This window comes from Pagrus pagrus, assembly GCF_965226575.1.
Source record: "Pagrus pagrus genome assembly, chromosome: 22".
NCBI classification, from domain to species: Eukaryota; Metazoa; Chordata; class Actinopteri; order Spariformes; family Sparidae; genus Pagrus; species Pagrus pagrus.
In genome coordinates, this window is record NC_140204.1 from 2,194,746 (window position 1) to 2,205,468 (window position 10,723).

The following is a 10,723-nucleotide window of genomic DNA, read 5'->3' on the forward strand; positions in this document are numbered from 1 at the left end:
CCAAAGAGGATATCAGAGCGAAGAGGCTACTTTTTATTTATCAGGGTCCCAGCTTCAGTGAGCAGAAGCGTTATGGTCTGTGCCAGTCACTTCACGCCGGACTGTTTCAGCAACCAGGGTCAGTATAAGGCTGGACTGGCAACGAGATTGTCCCTTAAAAGATGGATCCATACCCACTGTCAGTGATGGAACTGTAAGTATTTAAAAAACAGTGTCGTTTGTGTTACTTTGGCCATTTAGCACTCAAGCTAACGCTAAGCGTTGATGTAAATATGAGGCTGAACTAACGTTACATGTGAAGTTATCAACGTTGAACACGCAGAGGAGACGGTATGAAATGGTCTCAGTTATTCACGGCCAGTGAGCTACGTTGATTAATTAGCATGTTGTGCTAAAGGACAGTGTGTTAGATGCCCAGGAGTAACTTGGCAGTTGTACGACTTACTGTGTGTTGCTATACACACAGCTAACGCTACAGCTTACTACGTGTGTAGCGTTAGCTGTAGCATTAGCTGCTGGCATGAGAGACCAGACCTGAGAGCGCCAAAACGTTATCGGCAGTAAAGCAGTCACTATTTTTTTTGGAGCTGGAGACAGGGGCTACCTGCTACATGTCTGCTGTGCTACTATCAGTTATATGCAGGCATGGACACAGAAAAGCTGCGTCGCGCTGTGTGTTGCTCGTTGTTGTTTTTTTTTTCTTTTCTCAACTTTATTGAAAGTTGCTGTGTATCGCTTGTTGCCTTGGTCACGCGATGCCGTCCTCACGTCTTCCGCCCGGCAGGAAGAGGTGGGCGGCGCACGCAGTAGCTCATTAGCATAAAAGGGAAAGGCACTCAAACCGGCCGCTTAGAGCAGGGCTGTGAAACTGGTGTGTAAAGAACCCTGCTGTGCTCAATCCTTCGGTTTTTTTGACCAAAGCATGTTACTATCATTTCATTTAGACATCAAGGAACCATGTCAAAAAGCAGAAATGAGCATAATATGTCACCTTTAACACTCTTGTTTGTGAACGCCACTTAACAAGATGGCAATAAAATAGAGTAAAGAGATACTTGAGACCAGTATCACTCTCAGTTCTGCCTAATCCATTGTAAAATAGAAGTGATCCTTTGGATCACTGGCGTCACTGAATAGCTCGATCCTCCCGGTTCTGTTGTGAAGACAAATTAAATTTCAGTTACCCAAAAACCTAAAAATTGTACGACCCTAACTAACATTGAAATAACATCTCTTGTATTACCTTTTCATGGTTGACTTGTCAATCCTCCCCCAGACTTAAGATGTGGTAAACGGGTTGATGGAAGGATTCATCATCTGACAGAGAGACAATTTAAAGAGCCTGAGACATACACTAATACATGGTTCAACATTTATTTGAATACTGACTGGTTTAATCAGGCTTTTCTCCTGAGACAGGCCATCCGCAATTTTGATGTTGTTTTAATCATTATTATGCAGATGATATACAATTTACAGTCTGGGCTAAAAAACACAATTCCTCAAACATTTTAGAATGGCCGTTGATTTTTGTTATTTCTTCTTAACAAGTCGACATCTACAAAATGTTAGCATTACTTGCACATCAGCGTCAAAATCTTGGTTTTAATGCATTATTTAATTTGCTTGTTTTCACAGTTTGTACAGATACACTTAGTGTGGTGTAATTTCTTTCATGTTATTTTGATCTAACAAAGTGTATCTGTGAGAAAAATAGGGGTCCAAATCTGCTACACTACACGAGTCTGCTGATTAGTAGTCTGACCCATTGTTATTTATAAAAATACTGACCACCGACTCAGTTGAAGCCTTCATAAGGCTTGAATTACTTAGCGAGTGCATTGTCGTGTGGTATTTTCATGGTGGCTACTTGACAGCAAACAGCCACTGTAACTGTGACAACAGCCACAAGAAGAGCAGCTACTCAGTGAACCGAGGGGCCCATTGCCCTTTTACTGTCTGTGGGTTTCTCGTGTGGTTAGAAGATGCGCTGACTTTTGTGAGAGCCAACACCTTAAGTAGACACAGACCTACGCAGTTTAAAAATGAAAATGTCACAGTAGAAATTCAGTGGTTTTCACCGTATATAACAGGGTTAGGCTAACCCTAACCTAAAACAACAAGTGGTGCTGCAAACTTCGCCCTAAAGGAAGGTTGCCTTTAACACTCAGTGACATATTTTCATTAACTAGCTTTTTATAATAAAGGTGTTATATATTGCATTTTGTATTCCTCTGTGTCAAGTTGTTACCTTCTGTCTTCCTGGGCTTGGTGACAACAGCATATGTCACCTCAGTATAGCTCGGAGCAGCTACACTCGCCCCTTCAGACACTGAAACATAATACAACACAACAACTTACACAAAAGGAGCATGTAGTATGAAGGCACACAACAATTTACAAAAACAAACACTTGCACAAAATAAAAAAATGACTATAACATAAAGAAATGTATGAATCATTTCTTATTAAATATCATTCTACCAGTGGAGGATGGGTATTATTTTAATAAACCGGCACTTGATTTAACCAACATGTTTGTTGTTCTTGTGACCTCAGACTCTTTTTAACACAACAGTTTTAACAGCTTGAAACATCACAAGTCTTTTTAAAACTATTTTAAATGATTTGTTGAGAGAATATGAACAACATTGTGACAAAGAGAAAAACAGAAAATTCAACCTTAACAAATGGAAAGTAGCAACATAAAGAAATGTTCAGTTTTAACTCATCTGTGTTTCCTGAGATGTACTTAGCTAATGTGGCGGGGTGGAGGCTAGGGATGAGTGTTGCCGAACTACGCCACCTGGGGAATTTCACCCCAGGAAATAGTTACTACTTTTTAAAGAGGCTTTAAGATCACACAGGTTCATAAATCACCACTGGGCAGGAGACAGTGTTCAAAAATATAAAACATCCTTTTATTATACAGTTTTATTTAAGTTTCCAGACCGTCTCACATTAATAAACTCTGGGCCAACAAAGGGGGGGGGGGGGGGATGGAAAAGAAAAGACCGTCCTGCCACACTAACATTTGCTCCGGCTAATGTGTTGTTTAATTTACATACTGACAATCCCCACATATACATTTATGTTGAGAAGCAGTTGGTGTGTGTTGGTGCTCACCTGTTTGTGGAGAAGAGGACGGCTGGCTGGGGTAAGAATAGGTCGTGGTATCTGTTTGAAAAAAAGAAAATGTGTTAACATGTGACGGTATCAGTGCTCACTCGCAAGTTTTGACACGCAGAACTACCAACTTTTAGTATGCTCGGTGTCAATCAGTGAGTTAACTGTCTTTATTTTTCATCTCTGTACCTCTGATGTTTGTTTGACGTTTCCGACACGTCAGTAATCCCACCAACAGCAGCAGCAGCAGCAGCAGAGCCACAACACCGAGGCCACTCCAGAGCAGCAGAGACAGCAGAGGGGCATGATGGGAGGACGAATGAGACTCTTCATCAGCGACTGGAGAGATAATGGTAAGAGCTGCTTAAGAGACTTGATCCTAATGCTGTAAAAGACATGCCTTTTGATTTCATTACATTACATCAGATAAAACATATTCTAGATCAGTATGTCCATTCTCCTGAAGTAACTTTAAACATATCCTCTGGAAATGTACATTTGTGAACATCCACAGACCTCAGCGTACAGTAGGCAAAGTACAACTTAATACAGTAACACAAATGCATGATGAACCACTGGTATGTCTCACCTCTGACAGTCAGCCAGCTCCCTGGTGATTCAACCCCAGAGACTTTGCACTTGTAGAGTCCTTCATTAGACGTAGAAACTGTCTCGATGGTCAGGTTTCCTGTAGAGCTGCTCTCCATGAAGTGGCCATCTTTGGAGAATTCAGTGGTGATGTTGGAGGAAGTCATCTTGTTTTTACAAAACAGAGTGACAGCATCTCCTTGCTTCACAGGATGGACAGGACTCTCCAGGATCACAGCACCAGCTGATAAAACACATCTTAATTGTGAGGAAAGTAGGACTTGTTATACATTAAGAATGACAAATAAATCCTTCTTTCATGTAGAATGAGAACTGGCACCATTTAAAGAATGCTGAATAATTCATTAGCTGTTCCTGTTCTACTAACTATCACTGGATCAAGCGAGGCTGGTTCTTAAGTGTTTTTTCTCCTCTGGTTTCTAAGTAGATTTATGTTTGCATAATAACGATTTCTTCTAGGTGTGAGTCAAACTGAATCAGATATGTGCATCATGCCTCCGTGTTGCATACCAGTCACAGTGATGTTGACGGTGCTGCTTCTCTTTCCTCCTATTTCACACCAGTATTCTCCACTGTCTGATGTTTGATAGGCATTTTTAATTGTGCATGGTCCTGTTGATGTCGACCAGACCGAAGAACATGTTTTAATATCTCCTTTGACCTTCTTCATCACTCTCCACCCAGTCTGTCCCTCCAGTCCCTCACAGCTGACTTCAATGGGCTCATGTTGAAAGTGCTGCTGCCTGTTTGGAGCAACCTGAGGGAAAACTTCATCCACGACAGAGACACAGAGAAACAAAGAATGATTATAGTCGGACTAAACTGTCAAAAGTTTTTCGTGAACAACATTATTACAGCAATCCAAATCTGACTGCTACTTACCAGCTTCTTGAGAGTAGCTGAAGTCAACTTGTACGATGAGCAGCAACAACACCATCATCACTGGAGAGACAAGAGAGCTGTGTGCTGTATCATACCTGCCATTTAGCATATAACCAAACTATAACATGTAAATGTCTGCAGCATTTTCTCCATCGTTGCCAAAGAGTTGTGAGTCTAGCGAGCACATTAAATCAAGAAACTGTTCAGGTCCACATTAGACAGAGTCAGTACTCACACAGTCTGATGCAGAGAGCTGTGACCTCCATGCTGCCTCACTTCTGACGGTCTGAACATCAGACTGAAGTAAAAATATCATCAAGTCAGAAGCTGCTCCTCCTCTTCCAGTTTCTGGTGTGATGACTGAGGAAGCAGAAGGTTTCTGGTCTCTGACAGACAGAGCGGCTATGACTTTAAATACAGCACAGCGTCAACAGGTGGTGACAGAGCACCTGACTTTTAGAGCATATAAAGCAACTGGTGAACAGGAAACAAAGAAATAAATATATTAAATATTTTAAACACAAAACGACTTTTGGAATCTGTACATAAGGATAAATCTCGAAGAAATCATAAAGATACAATTACTAGAAAGTAGGAAAAAGAAAGAGTATCATAAGCATCATCATTGGATGTCCTCCTTTGAATGGGTGGTGTATCTGTTGTTTAAGGGTTTTTCCATCAAAAATAAACAAACAACCAACAAAAAAACATAAAAACAAAAAATAAAATATGTTATATAAAGGTAACACCAGCAAGGGTCACTTTGTGTTGTAAAGTGTTGAGGACATACAATAAGGGCTCAGTTAATGGTTAATAGTTTTTTATTGGTCTTCAGGAATCGGATACAGCAGTAACACAACTGCAAACTAGTGACAATATTCAATCACAACAACAATAATGGCACATGTAACAGTCACTCATCTGCATCACATCCACAGCTGCAACACCGTGTCAACAGAACAATGCCAATGTCACATATCAGCTATAACAATATCAAATGTTTTTGCCTTGAAATGACAAAATAGAAACAACTGAAGGAATAATGTTAAGAACATTGACTAAAGGAAGCAAATTAAGCTTTTCCATGATGTTAAGTTAAACTGTCTTGCTGCATTTTTTTCAGTCTGTCTTGTCAATTTAGGCTTGTTTCGACCGATATGTATGTCCATTGTTAGGAGACAACTTCCAGCAGCTGTAATAATTATTACAGCTATAAAGAAGGAAAAGAGGAGTATGTATAGGGAGGAGGTCGGGGATGGACGTTGGGTTAAAGAAAAACTGGACGTTCATTCAGGAGAGAGCAGTTCATCAAGTACATAATGTAGGGAAAGTTATTTAAGTAACATCAGTATGTTTGTACTGAAAGTTACAGAAGTAACATAATGAGCGTACAACGATGGTCCGATGTGTCACTGTTACACTGCAATGATCATGTTGTGTTGGGAGTGGTGAAATAAGTCTTTGCTTACGGAGACGCTGAGGTGTGAGGATGTGTTATATTCACCCAAACTCAAAAGTCACCAATGTCAATTTCCACCAATAAAGGATGCAACAGGACAATCAGAGAAAAGTATGATAGCTAGGTACAAAAGCAAAAAAGTGTAGCCTAATGTATACCAACCGAAACAGCAAGACGTCCAAGAGGAAAAATAGGAGGAGACATTTAAAACTATAGCAAGCACCACTGTATTATAAGTCACAGTCTAGCTATTGTAGCCAGCTAGAATGTGCTCAAATGATTATCTAATGAACAATAACACAAGTCATGCAGGTGTTGCTTACCCTGAGTTTATTGAAGTCTACATATCAGGTCTTGATAATCTAAAACTACATTTACATTTACATTTCACATTTAGGGCATTTAGCAGACACTTTTGTCCAAAGCCACTTACAATAAGTACATTTGTCACAAGAAAGAAACCACAACATATCACAGTTGATAAAGTAGAAAAGATAGAAGCAATAGTCAAGCCCTCATCAGAGCAAAGTAGCTGCTATTTATCAAGGATACCTTTCATAAGTGTAATGTAAGTGCTAAAGGTAGAAACATACAAGTGCATATAAGTACTTTTTTTGTGTGTGTGTGTGTGTGTGTGTGTGTGTGTGTGTGTGTGTGGGGGGGGGGGGGGGGGGGGGGGGGGAGTGTTGGGGGGTTGGTGCTATACCAATTTACTAATTTAAATTACTGATGACGAGCAAAGTGTTTTAATGTATTAGGTAAATTATGGTTTGTGATGGTAACGGGACAAAATCTGACTTTTCACAGAGTGGTGGGGACACATCCCCAGCATGCTGTATCTGTGAGAAAAATAGGGGTCCAAATCTGCTACACTACACGAGTCTGCTGATTAGTAGTCTGACCTATTGTTATTTATAAAAAATACTGACCATCGACTCAGTTGAAGCCTTCGTAAGGCTTGAATTACTTGGTGTCCTGACCAAAATAGATATAGCGAGTGCATTGTCGTGTGGTATTTTCATGGTGGCTACTTGACAGCAAACAGCCGCTGTAACTGTGACAACAGCCACAAGAAGAGCAGCTACCGAGTGTGAACCGAGGGGCCCATTGTTGTTTACTGTCTGTGGGTTTCTCATGTGGTTAGAAGATGGGCTGACTTCTGTGAGAGCCAACACTCCTTAAGTCGACACAGACTTACGCAGTTTAAAAATGAAAATGTCACAGTAGAAATTCAGTGGTTTTCACCATATCACCAAAACAACAAGTGGTGCTGCAAACTTCGCCCTAAAGGAAGGTTGCCTTTAACACTCAGTAACATATTTTCATTAACTAGCTTTTTACAATAAAGATGTTACATATTGCATTTTGTATTCCTCTGTGTCAAGTTGTTACCTTCCTTCTTCCTGGGTTTGGTGACAACAGCATATGTCACCTCAGTATAGCTCGGAGCAGCTACACTCGCCCCTGAAGACACTGAAACATAATACAACACAACAACTTACACATAAGGAGCATGTAGTATGAAGGCACACAATAATTTACAAAAACAAACACTTGCACAAAATAAAAAAAATGACTATAACATAAAGAAATGTATGAATCGTTTCTTATTAAATATCATTCTACCAGTGGAGGATGGGTATTGTTTTTATAAACCAGCACTTGATTTGACCAACATGTTTGTTGTTCTTGTGACCTCAGACTCTTTTTTAACACAACAGTTTTAACAGCTTGAAACATCACAAGTCTTTTTAAAACTATTTTAAATGATTTGTTGAGAGAATATGAACAACATTGTGACAAAGAGAAAAACAGAAAATTCAACCTTAACAAATGGAAAGTAGCAACATAAAGAAATGTTCAGTTTTAACTCATCTGTGTTTCCTGAGATGTACTTAGCTAATGTGGCGGGGTGGAGGCTAGGGATGAGTGTTGCCGAACTACGCCACCTGGGGAATTTCACCCCAGGAAATAGTTACTACTTTTTAAAGAGGCTTTAAGATCACACAGGTTCATAAATCACCACTGGGCAGGAGACAGTGTTCAAAAATATAAAACATCCTTTTATTATACAGTTTTATTTAAGTTTCCAGACCGTCTCACATTAATAAACTCTGGGCCAACAAAGGGGGGGGGGGGGGATGGAAAAGAAAAGACCGTCCTGCCACACTAACATTTGCTCCGGCTAATGTGTTGTTTAATTTACATACTGACAATCCCCACATATACATTTATGTTGAGAAGCAGTTGGTGTGTGTTGGTGCTCACCTGTTTGTGGAGAAGAGGACGTCTGGCTGGAGTAAAAAGAGGTTGTGGTTTCTGTTTGAAAAAAAGAAAATGTGTTAACATGTGACGGTATCAGTGCTCACTCGCAAGTTTTGACATGCAGAACTACCAACTTTTAGTATGCTCGGTGTCAATCAGTGAGTTAACTGTCTTTATTTTTCATCTCTGTACCTCTGATGTTTGTTTGACGTTTCCGACACGTCAGTAATCCCACCAACAGCAGCAGCAGCAGCAGAGCCAGAACACCGAGGCCACACCAGAGCAGCAGAGACAGCAGAGGGGCATGATGGGAGGACGAATGAGACTCTTCATCAGCGACTGGAGAGATAATGGTAAGAGCTGCTTAAGAGACTTGATCCTAATGCTGTAAAAGCCATGCCTTTTGATTTCATTACATTACATCAGATAAAACATATTCTAGATCAGTATGTCCATTCTCCTGAAGTAACTTTAAACATATCCTCTGGAAATGTACATTTGTGAACATCCACAGACCTCAGCGTACAGTAGGCAAAGTACAACTTAATACAGTAACACAAATGTATGATGAACCACTGGTATGTCTCACCTCTGACAGTCAGCCAGCTCCCTGGTGATTCATCCCCAGAGATGTTGCACTTGTAGAGTCCTTCATTAGACGTAGAAACTGTCTCGATGGTCAGGTTTCCTGTAGAGCTGCTCTTCATGAAGTGGCCATCTTTGGAGAATTCAGCGGTGATGTTGGAGGAGGTCATCTTGTTTTTACAAAACAGAGTGACAGCATCTCCTTGCTTCACAGGATGGACAGGACTCTCCAGGATCACAGCACCAGCTGATAAAACACATCTTAATTGTGAGGAAAGTAGGACTTGTTATACATTAAGAATGACAAATAAATCTTTCTTTCATGTAGAATGAGAATTGGCACCATTTAAAGAATGCTGAATAATTCATTAGCTGTTCCTGTTCTAACTATCACTGGATCAAGCAAGGCTGGTTCTTAAGTGTTTTTCCCCACTATGGTTTCTAAGCAGATTTATGTTTGCATAATAACAATATCTTCTAGGTGTGAGTCAAACTGAATCAGATATGTGTATCATGCCTCCGTGTTGCATACCAGTCACAGTGATGTTGACGGTGCTGCTTTTCTTTTCTCCTATTTCACACCAGTATTCTCCACTGTCTGATGTTTGATAGGCATTTTTAATTGTGCATGGTCCTGTTGATGTCGACCAGACCGAAGAACATGTTTTAATATCTCCTTTGACCTTCTTCATCACTCTCCATCCAGTCAGTCCCTCCAGTCCCTCACAGCTGACTTCAATGGGCTCATGTTGAAAGTGCTGCTGCCTGTTTGGAACAACCTGAGGGAAATCTTCATCCACGACAGAGACATGGAGAAACAAAGAATGATTATAGTCGGACTAAACTGTCAAAAGTTTTTCGTGAACAACATTAATACAGCAATCCAAATCTGACTGCTACTTACCAGCTTCTTGAGAGTAGCTGAAGTCAACTTGTACGATGAGCAGCAACAACACCATCATCACTGGAGAGATAAGAGAGCTGTGTGCTGTATCATACCTGCCATTTAGCATATAACCAAACTATAACACGGAAATGTCTGCAGCATTTTCTCCATCGTTGCCAAAGAGTTGTGAGTCTAGCGAGCACATTAAATCAAGAAAACTGTTCAGGTCCACATTAGACAGAGTAGTACTCACACAGTCTGATGCAGAGAGCTGTGACCTCCATGCTGCCTCACTTTTGACGGTCTGAACATCAGACTGAAGCAAAAATATCATCAAGTCAGAAGCTGCTCCTCCTCTTCCTGTTTCTGGTTTGATGACTGAGGAAGCAGAAGGTTTCTGGTCTCTGACAGACAGAGCGGCTATGACTTTAAATACAGCACAGCGTCAACAGGTGGTGACAGAGCACCTGACTTTTAGAGCATATAAAGCAACTGGTGAGCAGGAAACAAATATATTAAATATTTTAAACACAAAACGACTTTTGAAATCTGTACATAAGGATAAATCTCGAAAAAATCATAAAGATACAATTACTAGAAAGCAAGAAAAAGAAAGAGCATCATAAGCATCACCATTGGATGTCCTCCTTTGAATGGGTGGTGTATCTGTTGTTTAAGGGTTTTTCCATCAAAAATAAACAAACAACCAATAAAAAAACATAAAAACAAAAAAGAAAATATGTCATATAAAGGTAACACCACCAAGGGTCACTTTGTGTTGTGAAGTGTTGAGGACATACAGTAAGGGCTCAGCTAATGGTTAATAGTTTTTTATTGGTCTTCAGGAATCAGATACAGCAGTAAGGTTTAGGGTTTTTCAAAGAGTCTGTCTTGTTAATTTAAGCTTGTTT

General features: G+C 40.2%; 1 long non-coding RNA gene across 1 annotated transcript; it reads right to left on the reverse strand.

Moving 5' to 3' along the window:
- Positions 1-9,598: 9,598 nt before the first annotated feature.
- On the reverse strand, positions 9,599-10,133 carry LOC311251927. Its single transcript, XR_014621468.1, has 3 exons — positions 10,066-10,133; positions 9,831-9,890; positions 9,599-9,716 (listed from the first exon to the last, which is right to left on the reverse strand). It is a non-coding gene; the product is annotated as an uncharacterized lncRNA (long non-coding RNA).
- Positions 10,134-10,723: the final 590 nt, after the last annotated feature.